We start from the raw sequence: 12,631 nt of genomic DNA, 5'->3' as shown, positions 1-12,631 counted from the left end.
CAGTCAAAACAGTGCATTTAAGAATATTTTTTTCTTGGACTGGTGGTGGATTTTAGTACAGTCTTTTTACAAAATCGTTGGTACAAGATATTGAAAAAGACTAAAATTTTGTTTTGTTGTATTGATTTAACCGTGTTGCCGTCATAACAATACACAGTCTAAATTTAATTTATTTCCAATTATTTTTCATGTTCAGGGGTTTCAATGTAGCACTTAAAGATATGGAGCTGGTAATCTAGTTTTGATAGATTTAACATACTATCTAAGCAAGTGACGTTTTCGATCAATAAATCCACTCGCACAATATTAAAAAAAAACGTATATGTACTACTTATATGTCCAGGAAACGGATTCAGGCGGATTTGAATTTTAAATGGTTCCATTAATTTGCACTTACTCAAAAGAGGGCGTCTCCGGGCTGCAAATAATGATGACGATTAATTTAAAGTCCATTATCATAGGCATATACGATAGAAAAAAAATATACATCAACAGTTGAATGTACCGTATTAGAGCTGTATTTAATACATAGGTAAATATCAGAAGAAGGAATTTATTTTCGTATATTGACGACTAAATATTGATCGCCTTTGCAAATTTACTAGTAAGTAAGTTACTAGTTAGAAATTTTCATCGAGTAAAAGCCGTAAATAAGTAGTAAGTAAAAGTAGCCATTGGTCCCACATAAAAAAGTGACTAGTCATACTTTTTTTATACACAATTTTACTTATATGCCTGTACCTATTATGCAACATAATTTGTACGATTTATACATAAACACAAAAAAAACGCAATTTATGATTCAATTTTTTTTCCAATCCCGTTACAAAATATATATCCAGGCAAAGTCTCAAACATAGCCTATTTTCACCGAGTAAGCAAACAAACGAGTATTTACTGCAACACTACCCTGATACATCACCGCACAACTAACATCTATCTCTCGTAATTCACACCCCACATCCATTCCCGAGATCTATTACACGCCGAAAACTACACACATAAAGCCAATAACACATCGTAAACTAACTAACTTACAGTTAGCACTTCTAAGTACGGGACCAGGGATGGACCTATGTAACCGAAACTAAAGGATATACGAAATAAATTTCTGTCTGTTGCAAAATTTTGAGTTGAATTTCAGATGGAGACAGAGTAAAGAAATCGTTATTCAATCCTTTTTTATCACACAATTTTTTTCAAATTCTTATTTTCGTAACCGTATTCGAAACAGATATAATGATGTTATAAAACACCCGTATCCGGGGACCGAAATTTCATAAAAAAACCTTTAGCAGGCATCGTAATGAATAACGTTATTGTATAGTATGTAAACGTTAATTAATAAAAATAGCGTCAAAGATATATGTGTGTATAAAACAACTGTACACAAATTACCCACAAAGCTTATAAGTAATTAGAGTACAAAATCACAACAACAATTATAACATACATACAAAATATCACGCCTGTTATACGCGTAGGTGTAGGCAGAGGTGTATGAAATACCTATAGAATAATCTAATTCAAATTAGAAAAAATACCAATAGCACTTTTTCTGGACTGGGAGTTGAATCCTGGATCTCGTGGTCAGCAATCTGATATACTGCCGACTATGCCACAGAGGCAGTCAATGTGAATCAAATGACTCCAAAAGTTTGGACATTGAAAAAGTACTGAAAGTTTCACACAATTTATTATTACTTTGGAAACTGCAATTTGACGGTGATTTCTTAAACGTATTTTATTTTCGGTGTTGTGACGTTGCTTAATCAATGTAACGTAGTCTTTAGCGCAATTTATATTGGTTTTTAAAGGCTAGTTAGAATGAACACCCTGACATGTTTTTTGTCTCTTAGAGTTTCACCTTAAAATACAACTATACCCAAAACCACTATACATTTAGATAGATCTAAATCATGTTGAAATTGACCCAATAAGCATTTTATGGTAGTGGTAACAGATTCGAGAATTCTGCCGAAGTAAAGACCATAATACCATTGCGATACGCAGATCGTCAATCCAGTTAGCGAGATAAAGAAGATTGATGCTGAAACTTACCTATTGGTTGTACTATAAGAAGTATATTGTATACAATTAAGCTAGCTTAAAATCTACCAGAACCAGAAAAAACTTATTTTTACAGGACAAAATATGTTATTTTTGAAACTAACTCCATTTCTATGCAAAGAAATTATCCACAATTATACAGACTCCTTAAAACTACATAACATAATGTTACACAGCACTTTATACCTTCTAACTCCCAGTATAACCTAGAAAACATTTCCTGAAATGACGGGAGGGAGCAGAAAACTCATGTTTCGTTAATGAACTCGCAACTAGTGCGACTGAAACATGTAATTCATTAGTATTCAGGAGAGTACAGTGCGTAGTGTTTAGAAAAAGGAGGCTTTACATTGCAGCGTTCTTTCCTTCACACACCGCCTGTAAAGAAATATAACCCTACCTGTAGCGCGGCTTTCTACAGTAAGAACTATAGCGAGGCTAGTGACTAGCGAGCATGTGATAGTTAAAATTACTTAAGTTGAGGCCTATAATTTGCCCCCAGCTCTCCTATAGAATCTCCACTTAAACAAAAGACGTAGATTCTTCTCCTTTTTGAAACTAGATACGAAAGAGAAATGAAACTATAATCACACCTATTTAATTCAAAACACATTTTCATTGGTTTTGAGATAGTCCTATATTATGCGGTTAAAACTTAGGTCTTATATTCCCAATAATACTAAAAAGACTCAGACAGCCTCAATAAAAATTTGGCCAACTACCATACTTACCATTTACCCCTTATTATCATGATCATATTACAAGTTAATGTCCAGCAGTGGATAATCAAAACCACATAAATGTGCCATAGAGCTGGCCATGTGCCAGGTACAGCGAGGGTGCAACGACCAGCGTGATAGTTGGTAATGTTATAGGGCTTTTAAAACGTCGTGAGGAAATCTCCGGTTCGTGTTTTGGGTGGTAATTTTGTGCTTTATTTGCAAGGTTGCAGTTAAAACAGTGCATTTGAAATATTTCTGCAGGTGGAGGATTTTAGTACAGTCTTTTTACAAAAACGTTGGTACAAATATAAAGAATAAGACTTTATATGTTACTATTTTTGTTGGTTTTACCGTGTTATCGTTATAACAATACACAATAGACTAAATTCATATTATTTCCAATAGTTTTTTTTTTCAGGGTCTTCAACGTAGCGCTTAAAGGAGAAAAATATATGGGCATGTGGGACTGTTTATCTAGTTTTGTAGGGTTAACATACTATCCAAGCAAGTACCGTTATCAATCAATAAATCCACTCGCACAATATTAAAAAAGAAACGTATATGTGCAGGAAATGGATTCAGGCGGATTTGACTTTTAAATGGTTCCATTAATTTGCACTTACTCAAAAGAGGGCGTCTCCGGGCTGCAAATAATGATGACGATTAATTTAAAGTCTATTTACATAGGCATAAATAATTGAAATAAAATATCATACATCAACAGTTGAATGAACAGTCTTAGAACTGTATTTAATAATATAGGTAAATATCAGAAGTAGGCATTTATTTTCGTATATTGACAACTAAATATTGATCGGCTTTGCAAATTTACTAGTAAGTAAGTTACTAGTTAGAAATTTTCAGCGAGTAAAAGCCGTAAGTAAGTAGTAAGTAAAAGTAGCCATTGGTCCCACATAAAAAAGTGACTAGTCATACTTTTTTTATACACAATTTTACTTATATGCCTGTACCTATTATGCAACATAATTTGTACGTTTCTTACAAAAACACAAAAAACTAAGCAAATTATGATTCTTTTTTTTCCGCCGATCCCATTATAAAATATATATGCAGGTCTAGCCTAGTTTCACCGGGTAAGCAACAAACGAGTATTTACTGCAACACTACCCTGATACATCACCGCACTACTAACATCTATCTCTCGTAATTCACACCCCACATCCATTCCCGAGATCTATTACACGCCGAAAACTACACACATAAAGCCAATAACACATCGTAAACTAACTAACTTACAGTTAGCACTTCTAAGTACGGGACCAGGGATGTTAGTAACCGAAACTAAAGGATATCCGAAATAAAATTCTGTTAAATTAAAGTTTGTAACCATATCCGAAACAAATATAACGTTGTTAAAGCAACCGTATAAAAAGCAAGCTTTCATAATAAAGAGAGTTCATGTATCGTTGAGATACATTTAATAAAAATCAACGTCAAGGATATAATGCTACATGAATCGCAACATCAATGTTTTCGGAAAACTGTAATGGATTTAATTTTAGTACGTAGGTACATTCACGCATTGTGCAAGGCCTCACTGTTGGTCCTTACCTAGCCTAATTTGATACATATCAACAAATTACGTACCGACCTTTTAAAAATTATCGATACTAAAACTTCGTACACCGATAAATCATAATAGTTATAACTTTGATGTCAAACATCGAGTTTTCCAAAGCATCGACATTTAATTCGCATCCCTACTTTCTAAGACTCAGCAAATTGCCATTAAGTTGTGTGCACAACGTCTGCGCAACTTTAGTTCCACACACTTATTTACAACTTTAAAACTGTCTCTCCCGTTTAATTGTGGAGGAACTATTGAATTTTACGAGCTTAAACTCCGAGGTAGTTACCAAGATTTTACGTCGACCTGCCATGTTTTAAATGCAAGTAAATTGGGACGTTAAACGGGAAATGTCTTTATCTTTGCTTGAAATCTGTGTCAGGGATTTAGTAGGATATTATTCTAGTTTACTGATGAGAGTATTGCACTATTACCCACGAAGTTCCTTAGCATGTTTCTTTGATATGTTTCTCTAAAAATAAGCCTTTCCCGTGTCATAAAGACAAGAACAATAAGTTGAATTGGTTAAGCTATTCTTAAGTTTTACGCTTAGTCTAAAATTTGGCGACTAATTTTTATATACAAGAGATAACATCACGACTATTACATGATGATGATGTCAAAAAAATATAAACCCCTTGCGTTCATAATTATTCGTCCTTATGAGGGCGTGAACTTTTGAGCACATTACCGAACTCCGAACGGCTATTTCATAACTGCTAACTCAACTTCCGAACTGCAGGCAATCATCAAGAATTGCTAGACGGAATAGCTATTTGGTCTAACCTGTTTTTTTAATAGGAATCCCCTTTGTGGTAGTGGCATACAACATAGAGGTATCCAGTCCAGGCAATAAAACGGTCTCAATGAACACCGTTCCTTTTGTCACTTGCGAATCGCAAAAGAGGTACGTAATTAACATTGATATTGTTTTCGCCGTTCACAATTATTCGTCCTTATGAAAGGACGTGAACTCTCAATCACATTTCATAATTTTCTCCTAATTCAACTTCCGAACTCAAGGCAATCATCAAGAATTGCTAGACGAAATAACTATTCAGCCTAACCTGAATTTTAAACAGAAATCCTCTTTGCGGTAGTCGCATACAATACGGCATCCAGTCCAGCCAATAAAACGGTCTCAATAAAAATCGTTCCTTTTGTCGATAAAAGCATTAATTAGCTCGCAAGCTCTTTGCATTCTTCAATGCATTAATTAGCAAGGCTCTATGCATCAGTGTATGTAATCCAAGCGGATTGCAGCCGTAGTGTTATATTCATGGATACTGCTAGCTCTAGCTAAGCAAGGATTAACGGACTTTATTCATATTCGATTGTGTTGGAATGCTTGTTGTCTCTTTTTGTGCTGTTGTTTCGATGATTGGGTGAAAGGGATGGAATGTGTTGACACGATTTTATTATAATCTAGTTTTAAAGCTGGTCAGTTTCATTGAATAATTACAGATTATGGAATGTCACCCATTATGATTTTGGTATCAAACGTCCTTTATTTGCGGGTTGCAAGTGTTTTGAAATCATTCGTTTTAGAATGCTATAAAAGCTTATAAAATAAGCGAACGTTAGGCTAATTTTAAGCGAATAGCTGTGAAAATTACGTAAGAGAAACCTGTAACCATATTACGTAATAAACTAGCCCTATAAAGTACTTAAAACCTACTCACAGTAAGTAGGCTTCCAAACTTAAAGGGCTACTCAAAATTAGTGAATAAAACAACATAATTGTTTACTAAATTAAAGAAAACCCAACAGTTTATGAAAGGTGAAAGTTTAAGCGAACAATCGCATTGTTGGTGACCCTCTTAAATAATTAAACTATTGTTATGTGACCGAATTCCACTAAGGGACAGCTAAATACCGACAAATATTCAACAGTAAGTTACCAAAAGGCCAAACGGGTCACCAAACTTGAGAACTCAACAATACAACCCAAAACAATAGAAAACAAAGATGCAAAAAACGTTTAGATGAATCGTCTTATCCGAAAAACGATTTCAGCGTCTCTGAAAAACTCTACCGCAGAACGTAGACGTAAAAACCACAACCTTGCCAAAAGAAAATAAACTCAAATTCCTCAACAATACGACTGTAATTCGCTTGTGTGTACAAAACGTACGGTCTCACGAAATAGGGGTTTCGTAATAAGTACTCTCGCGGATTCATTTCCAAAGACACGATCCGAAACGTTAACACTACACGTAGTGCGCCAAGCGATTATGAATCTTCCCTCGTTAACTGTGAGTTGATATTTGATTGTTAAGAGCGAGAACAGGGCTCGCGTTATTTTTCAAAAGGTAGTAAGTGGCACTCGTTGGTATGGGATTCTGAAGCGTATTGTGGAGTAGATACAATCGGAAATGGGTGAGGAGGTAGTTTTATGTTAACTTATTGAGAAAGAAAGCGCCATCATAAATAGTGTACGGTAGGAGCTTGTACATTTTCCGGACGAGGGGTGGAGGTAGGGCTAGGGGAGAGGGGGGTAACATGTGGCAGCCGGGGCTGGATAATGGGCGCGGCGAACACCGAGATAAATTGATAAAGTTGACGTGCGTAACCTAATTCTTTATTAAGATTTTTCATCGTTTAATGCAGTTACGACTGTAGGGGTGTAAATTGAGGTAATGTACAGTAATCGTGTTATATCGTTAACCGGCTACTGTACGAGAGAAAAAGCGAATACAATCATGTTAGCGTGGCGCTTTGAAGCGTTTTGATGGGAATTTTCTAGTGAAAAACGTGTAGAGAATTCTGAAAGAGTTTTTGAATAGCTTTAAAAGAGAGTTTTTGGTAAAGTCTATATTTTCACCGAGAAGAATAATTTTAGAATATGTTTGTTTTTAATGCAGGGTACCTGTGACAATCCCGATGGAATCGGCTCGGGTATGGCCGCTCTTCTTTTGTTCTATTTGAGTAGATCATCAAATACTCATTATATCCTTAAGTACTAGTATTAACTCTACATATATTTATCTAAAACGTAATATATTTTCCTGTATAGAAAGAAGTTTAAATATACAATCATAAATACCATCTGCAAAATCCCATCCAAAACCTTTCACATCAACAATTTTAAAAAGACAAAGCAATTTTTAAAGTAAGACATATTTCTAAAACAAACAACAAAAGTCGTAAGTTTGTCAAATCGACATCCGTGGCGTAATGTTTTCATTTCCACCACGTTCGTATTGAGCCGGACGGGACCCGTACGTGCATCCGACTGTATTGAAACTCATTATTTATCTGTAAGCCCTCCGACTTCGGCCACACTCGGCCACAGTCGGGGACACTCGGCTGGTTCCGTCTCACTTTGTGCATGGATGACCGTGGCTCAAGTGCTTCCGGGATAGTCTTCTATTCAACTTTGTATTTTATACGGAGTTTGTACCTCAAATCTCTGCTTGGCGATCAAATCCAGTCGCTTGAATCATTCAGCGACCATTTGTGACTTCAGTATTGGTTTATTGAGTCACTTTTGATATAGAAGTGGTAAGAATTATTTATAGAAAGACTCAAGTCTGAAGAAAAGCTTTTATAACATTGCAATATTGTACTTATTGTAATTTGCACAAAATCATCAGTATCTGCAATAAACTATAGGTGTTATGAGTGAGGTAAATGTAAAGAATATTTATTCATGTCCCCCGTTCAGAAAGAAAATAGAACTTTATCTATATTATAATAGAACTATTTCTTAACTAGTGCTTCAGCGGAGTTTATATCACAACGTTATCTTATACACTATTGCTAGCTATCGCTATAGTTTCCAAAGAAGAAAGTCAAGCTACACAAGACTATCATTAAGTCAAAACAAGCTCTATATCAATACACTTAATATTCCCACCACAATATCTAATCACAAACTCAAACCGACTCATCCTCAACATACGGCAATTAGCGAAGTTTTTAACTCACTCAAGGTGATATCGGCCTCAAGTCACTGGAGGCCTGAGGCTACGTGAGGCCTCATCTGGCCTCATCTTGAGCCAGCACGTGACTGCGTATGTTAATGCTTGTAATTCAATGTTTGTTAAAGGGTTTGTTTAAAACTTTGTTTACTTCTGGAGAGTATGTATGTGGAGATCTTGGATAGCTTAATTACAAAAAAAAGATTGTGATTTTATAAGATGCTTAAACTAGAATCCAGTAGTAATTATTTTGTAACAGTAATTATGACGATTTCTTGAACTATGATTGAAATAAACGGGATTAATTATTTCACAGGTTCTGGAAGATGAGCCGATTTAAGATCGTCATATAATCATCAAATTCAATGTGAATCTAACGTACAGTTTTGGACAATTGATTGATAGGTTTTATATAAAACTTTAATTGTATGATTTCAACCGAAAATATAATTTAACTCATAACTACTTTCCAGTATTCTATCATACATAAACCATCAATAAATAATAAATAACCTAGAAAAAAAGTCAGGCCTTAATCCATCACTGTTCACCTCTTACTTCAATCAAGACAGAACAAATAGGTGCTAGGAAATATGAAGTAATAAGGCAAGCTAGGAGATTATTTAGCGCACAAAGCGAGAGTGAGTAACTGTGTGAAACTAGGAGGAACCTAAACTAACACGCTACAAGCTAACGCTGTTAGTTTAGGACTTACCTAGTTAGTACATCTATGTATGTACATATTGAGTCCTTAAATATAATTATTTTAAATGTATAACTAGAACTTATATCGGATACTAGTAACTTAAATTGTGGATTTTGTGAATTATTCCGTTAGCGACCATTTCTATTTAAATCTCCTGTCAGAAAACGAAAATTTTAGAGTTATCTGTAGCGTTATTTTTTGTCAGGAGATAGCTCATCAAGACTAGCTAAGGGTCTTTATAAGATTTTATGCAAAATTATCCGTAATGGAACGGCAATACAATTTTTTATTGAAATATTTTTCCCAAAATGTAAGTTTAACACGAGCTCGGCATTGACTAATAAAAAGGAATATATAAAGAAGAAGATTAATGAAACGATTGTAAATATTATGATAATTATGAATAATATGGTGTCACTAATTACAGTAGCTCAGAGTATTGAGGTTACCTTACTTAATTATTATTAAAAGTAGCTCAATCTTCCTAGCTAGTATATTTTACAAACGTTCCAAAAACCATGCGTTTTTTCCATAGGGGTAGGTAGACACCGATACTTAAAAACGTCTCTTGTCTCATTCATATCCATACATCTTGTCATATATGCTTTATTACTGACATGACAACACGATTCCCAAATGCAATAATAAAAAAATAATACTATAATACTGGGCAAGGGTCTCCTCCCGGAATGAGGGAGAGGTTAGGCCTTGAGTCCATCACGCTGGCAATTCTCAGGCATTCAAGGTTTCATCAGAATGTTATCCTTCACTGTTGCAACCAGTGACAATTATTTCTAATGTACACACATAACTTCGAAAAGTCATTGGTGTGTTGCCTCGGGTACGAACCCTCGACCACTTGAGTAGAAGGCGCAATTTAAACCAGTAATACAATAATACGGTGAAAATATTCATCGCAGAAGACAAATAAAAGAGTTGTGAAAAGCCAAACGTTTTCGTCGCGCAAAGTCAAACAGCACAAATCTTTGCATAGCAAATGAACAAGCAAAACTTCAAACAAAGCGGTTTTGTCAATAGAAATACGAAAAACAGAAGGTGTCATAAATATTGAACTTTTTCTTTTATTATAATCACCAAGTGAATTTATCCTTTCTCTTATAAGACTGACTTTGTGGTTTGAGTAGCTGTGTATGTGTCTGCAAATAGCAAGGTCTCGTGATCAATTCTTGAGTCTGGTAAAATTTATTGGGTTTTCCACTGTCTATTTTTAATAGTTGACCCAGCTACCCAATTAGTTCTGATTACGTATTGAATATTTTCGTGATTAGAAAGAGGTTCGGCCCTATTTATGAGTATAGAGACTGACATAGAAAATGCCGAAAGGTTAATAATTATATTTACCATATTTCAAATAGTTGTCCCTTTATACTCTGTAAATTCAGTATTTTCTACAAACACAGCTTGACCTCGTCGTAAATTTGGCTATTACCTATCTCTTGATCCCGTTAAGTACATAAGTCACATGAACGGAGCAAGACAATAATTTGATTGATCTCATAATTAATTTTCATTTTTTTTTTTTTTCATCGACTCGACAGCCCGTTTGGTAAAGAGCACGGATTGAAAATAGTTCTTAACTTCGAAGTGTCGCAGCTGAAAGAAAATCCGTTGCCTTTTGCGCCAAATTGAATCTGGGACTCTCCAGTCAGATCGCCGCTGTAAATTATAACCTCGTATAATAGAAAAACAGAGTGAAATAGTATGTCGTAAAACCAACACGGCGTACTAGGCGCGCAGACATAAAAGGAGTTTCCTTTCTGCATACAAAGTTGTAACAATCGAGACGCAACACAATGATACATGTCTCTCCCTTACAATCGTTAGACACGGGTATAATGCTGTCTCGCTTGCTGACACGTCCTTCCTGAGACTATAATGGACATAGCGAGGGACGGTGAAACTGATAGTATCGGATCTGAGGGTTGTCAGAGCAATTCTATGCTTTTTGAATGGCTTGGTGTCGATGAATATATCTGCTTTGTATGGAGCTAACACGAGATAGGGGTGTGAAAGCGTGTGCTGGAGCAAAGCGCTTGGAAGTGTCATTAGGACTAAGAGTACGGTACTGTAACGTGACAGATAGTGAAGCGGTTTGTTTCATCACGTATGCTTTTTGAAGGAGATATGTCTGTGAATAGACGTGGGAAGAACGAATGAAAAGGTTTTATCACAACTAGATGGTTTGTCAAGAAAGCCAAACCTCGCATTTGATAAAAAACCGAAGATATAAAACAAACACCAGAAATAATTATCCTTTTACGTCAGACAAATCTCAAAGAATTGACAACTTCACCGGATACAACTTTATATGTGAAATAATACTACAAAGACCAAAGCTAAAAGCAGCATAATCAATTTGTCTTATAATAGCAAGAAAGTAAAGTAAAATCAGACTACAGAAATCATTAAATAAAGTGATGACCAATAGCAATATTAACCATATACTTAATAATCATTTAGAACCTAAGAAGGATTAAAACAACCGCATTTTGGGACAGCACCAAAATATATCGCACGGTTTATTAGATTTACAACATATGATTGAATTTGGATAGCTGTCGCGATCTCTTGATTTATCTCCTACGGAGGCTGTACTCAAACCCTCATTCTTCGCTTGGCTGGTGGCAATTCTCATATATATTTTCTACGATAAATAGCTTTGATGTTAGCAAAGTTAAGGAACGTAAACATGTTTTTCTTTATCGCGAATTCGTGCTTTGTAGAGTTTGTTTTGTTGATAAATATGGATGCCGAGAATGTGAGGATGAAATGAGATTTTCGAGTAAATGTACAAGAATTTGATTTGTTGCTTGTAATTTTGGCGTTATTATGGAATCGTTCTATGAAACAGCTTAGTTTGACATTGCTTTGTTTGTACAAAGGTAGCAAGAACAAACATCAAAGTTGTGTTTTTATTTTTGTTTTAATAACGCTGACTGTAAAATTGTCTTCATTTATCAATATCATCGTTTTAAAATAATTTTTTCCATAAATTAATATCCATCCAATAAGCTAACATTTACATCTGCATTGTCCAGACATAAGATTCTAAACCGCTTCAATATTATTGTTCTCTTACATAAAAATCTTTATTCATATTTTCAGGAGACAACAAAACATCATACAAACTCCATTCTATAAAAACAAAAGCATAAACCTGTCCAAAAGTAATTCTAATTCCGAACCTGTCATATTTGTTCTATCCAAGTGACATAACAGTGGCGAACCATTATCAACTTTATGCATAAGTAATAAGGTTCACAACTAAATGGTAAGAGTTTGACGGTCAGTATCGTGAATCTAAACCCATATCAACGCATGTCATGGCTGACGTTTCGAGGTGAGGAATACGCAAATGGTATAGACGTTTGTTTTTTGTACTATTTTGTATGTGAAATGTGAATATAAATAATATTTCTTTGAGTGTACCAATGATTTCAGAATGTTATTTTGGAAGCAGTTCACCACCTCTGTAGCCTGAACGATAGTTAAGCGACTACGGATTACAAACACGATTAAGTTTAAAGTTTCATTGCTAAGTTCCTGGAAAATAAAGTTACGTTTCAGACGATACTACGAATAGACAAATATCGAACAAGTT

General features: G+C 34.9%; 1 protein-coding gene across 2 annotated transcripts in view; it reads right to left on the bottom strand.

Annotated features, from left to right (window-relative positions):
• Positions 1 to 12,631, bottom strand: part of mAChR-A (muscarinic Acetylcholine Receptor, A-type) — a 101,861-nt gene that overhangs the window by 17,076 nt on the left and 72,154 nt on the right. The window lies entirely within an intron of this gene.

The sequence above is a fragment of the Anticarsia gemmatalis genome, chromosome 10, assembly GCF_050436995.1.
Source record: "Anticarsia gemmatalis isolate Benzon Research Colony breed Stoneville strain chromosome 10, ilAntGemm2 primary, whole genome shotgun sequence".
NCBI classification, from domain to species: domain Eukaryota; kingdom Metazoa; phylum Arthropoda; class Insecta; order Lepidoptera; family Erebidae; genus Anticarsia; species Anticarsia gemmatalis.
This window is presented reverse-complemented; position numbering and strand designations above follow the sequence as displayed.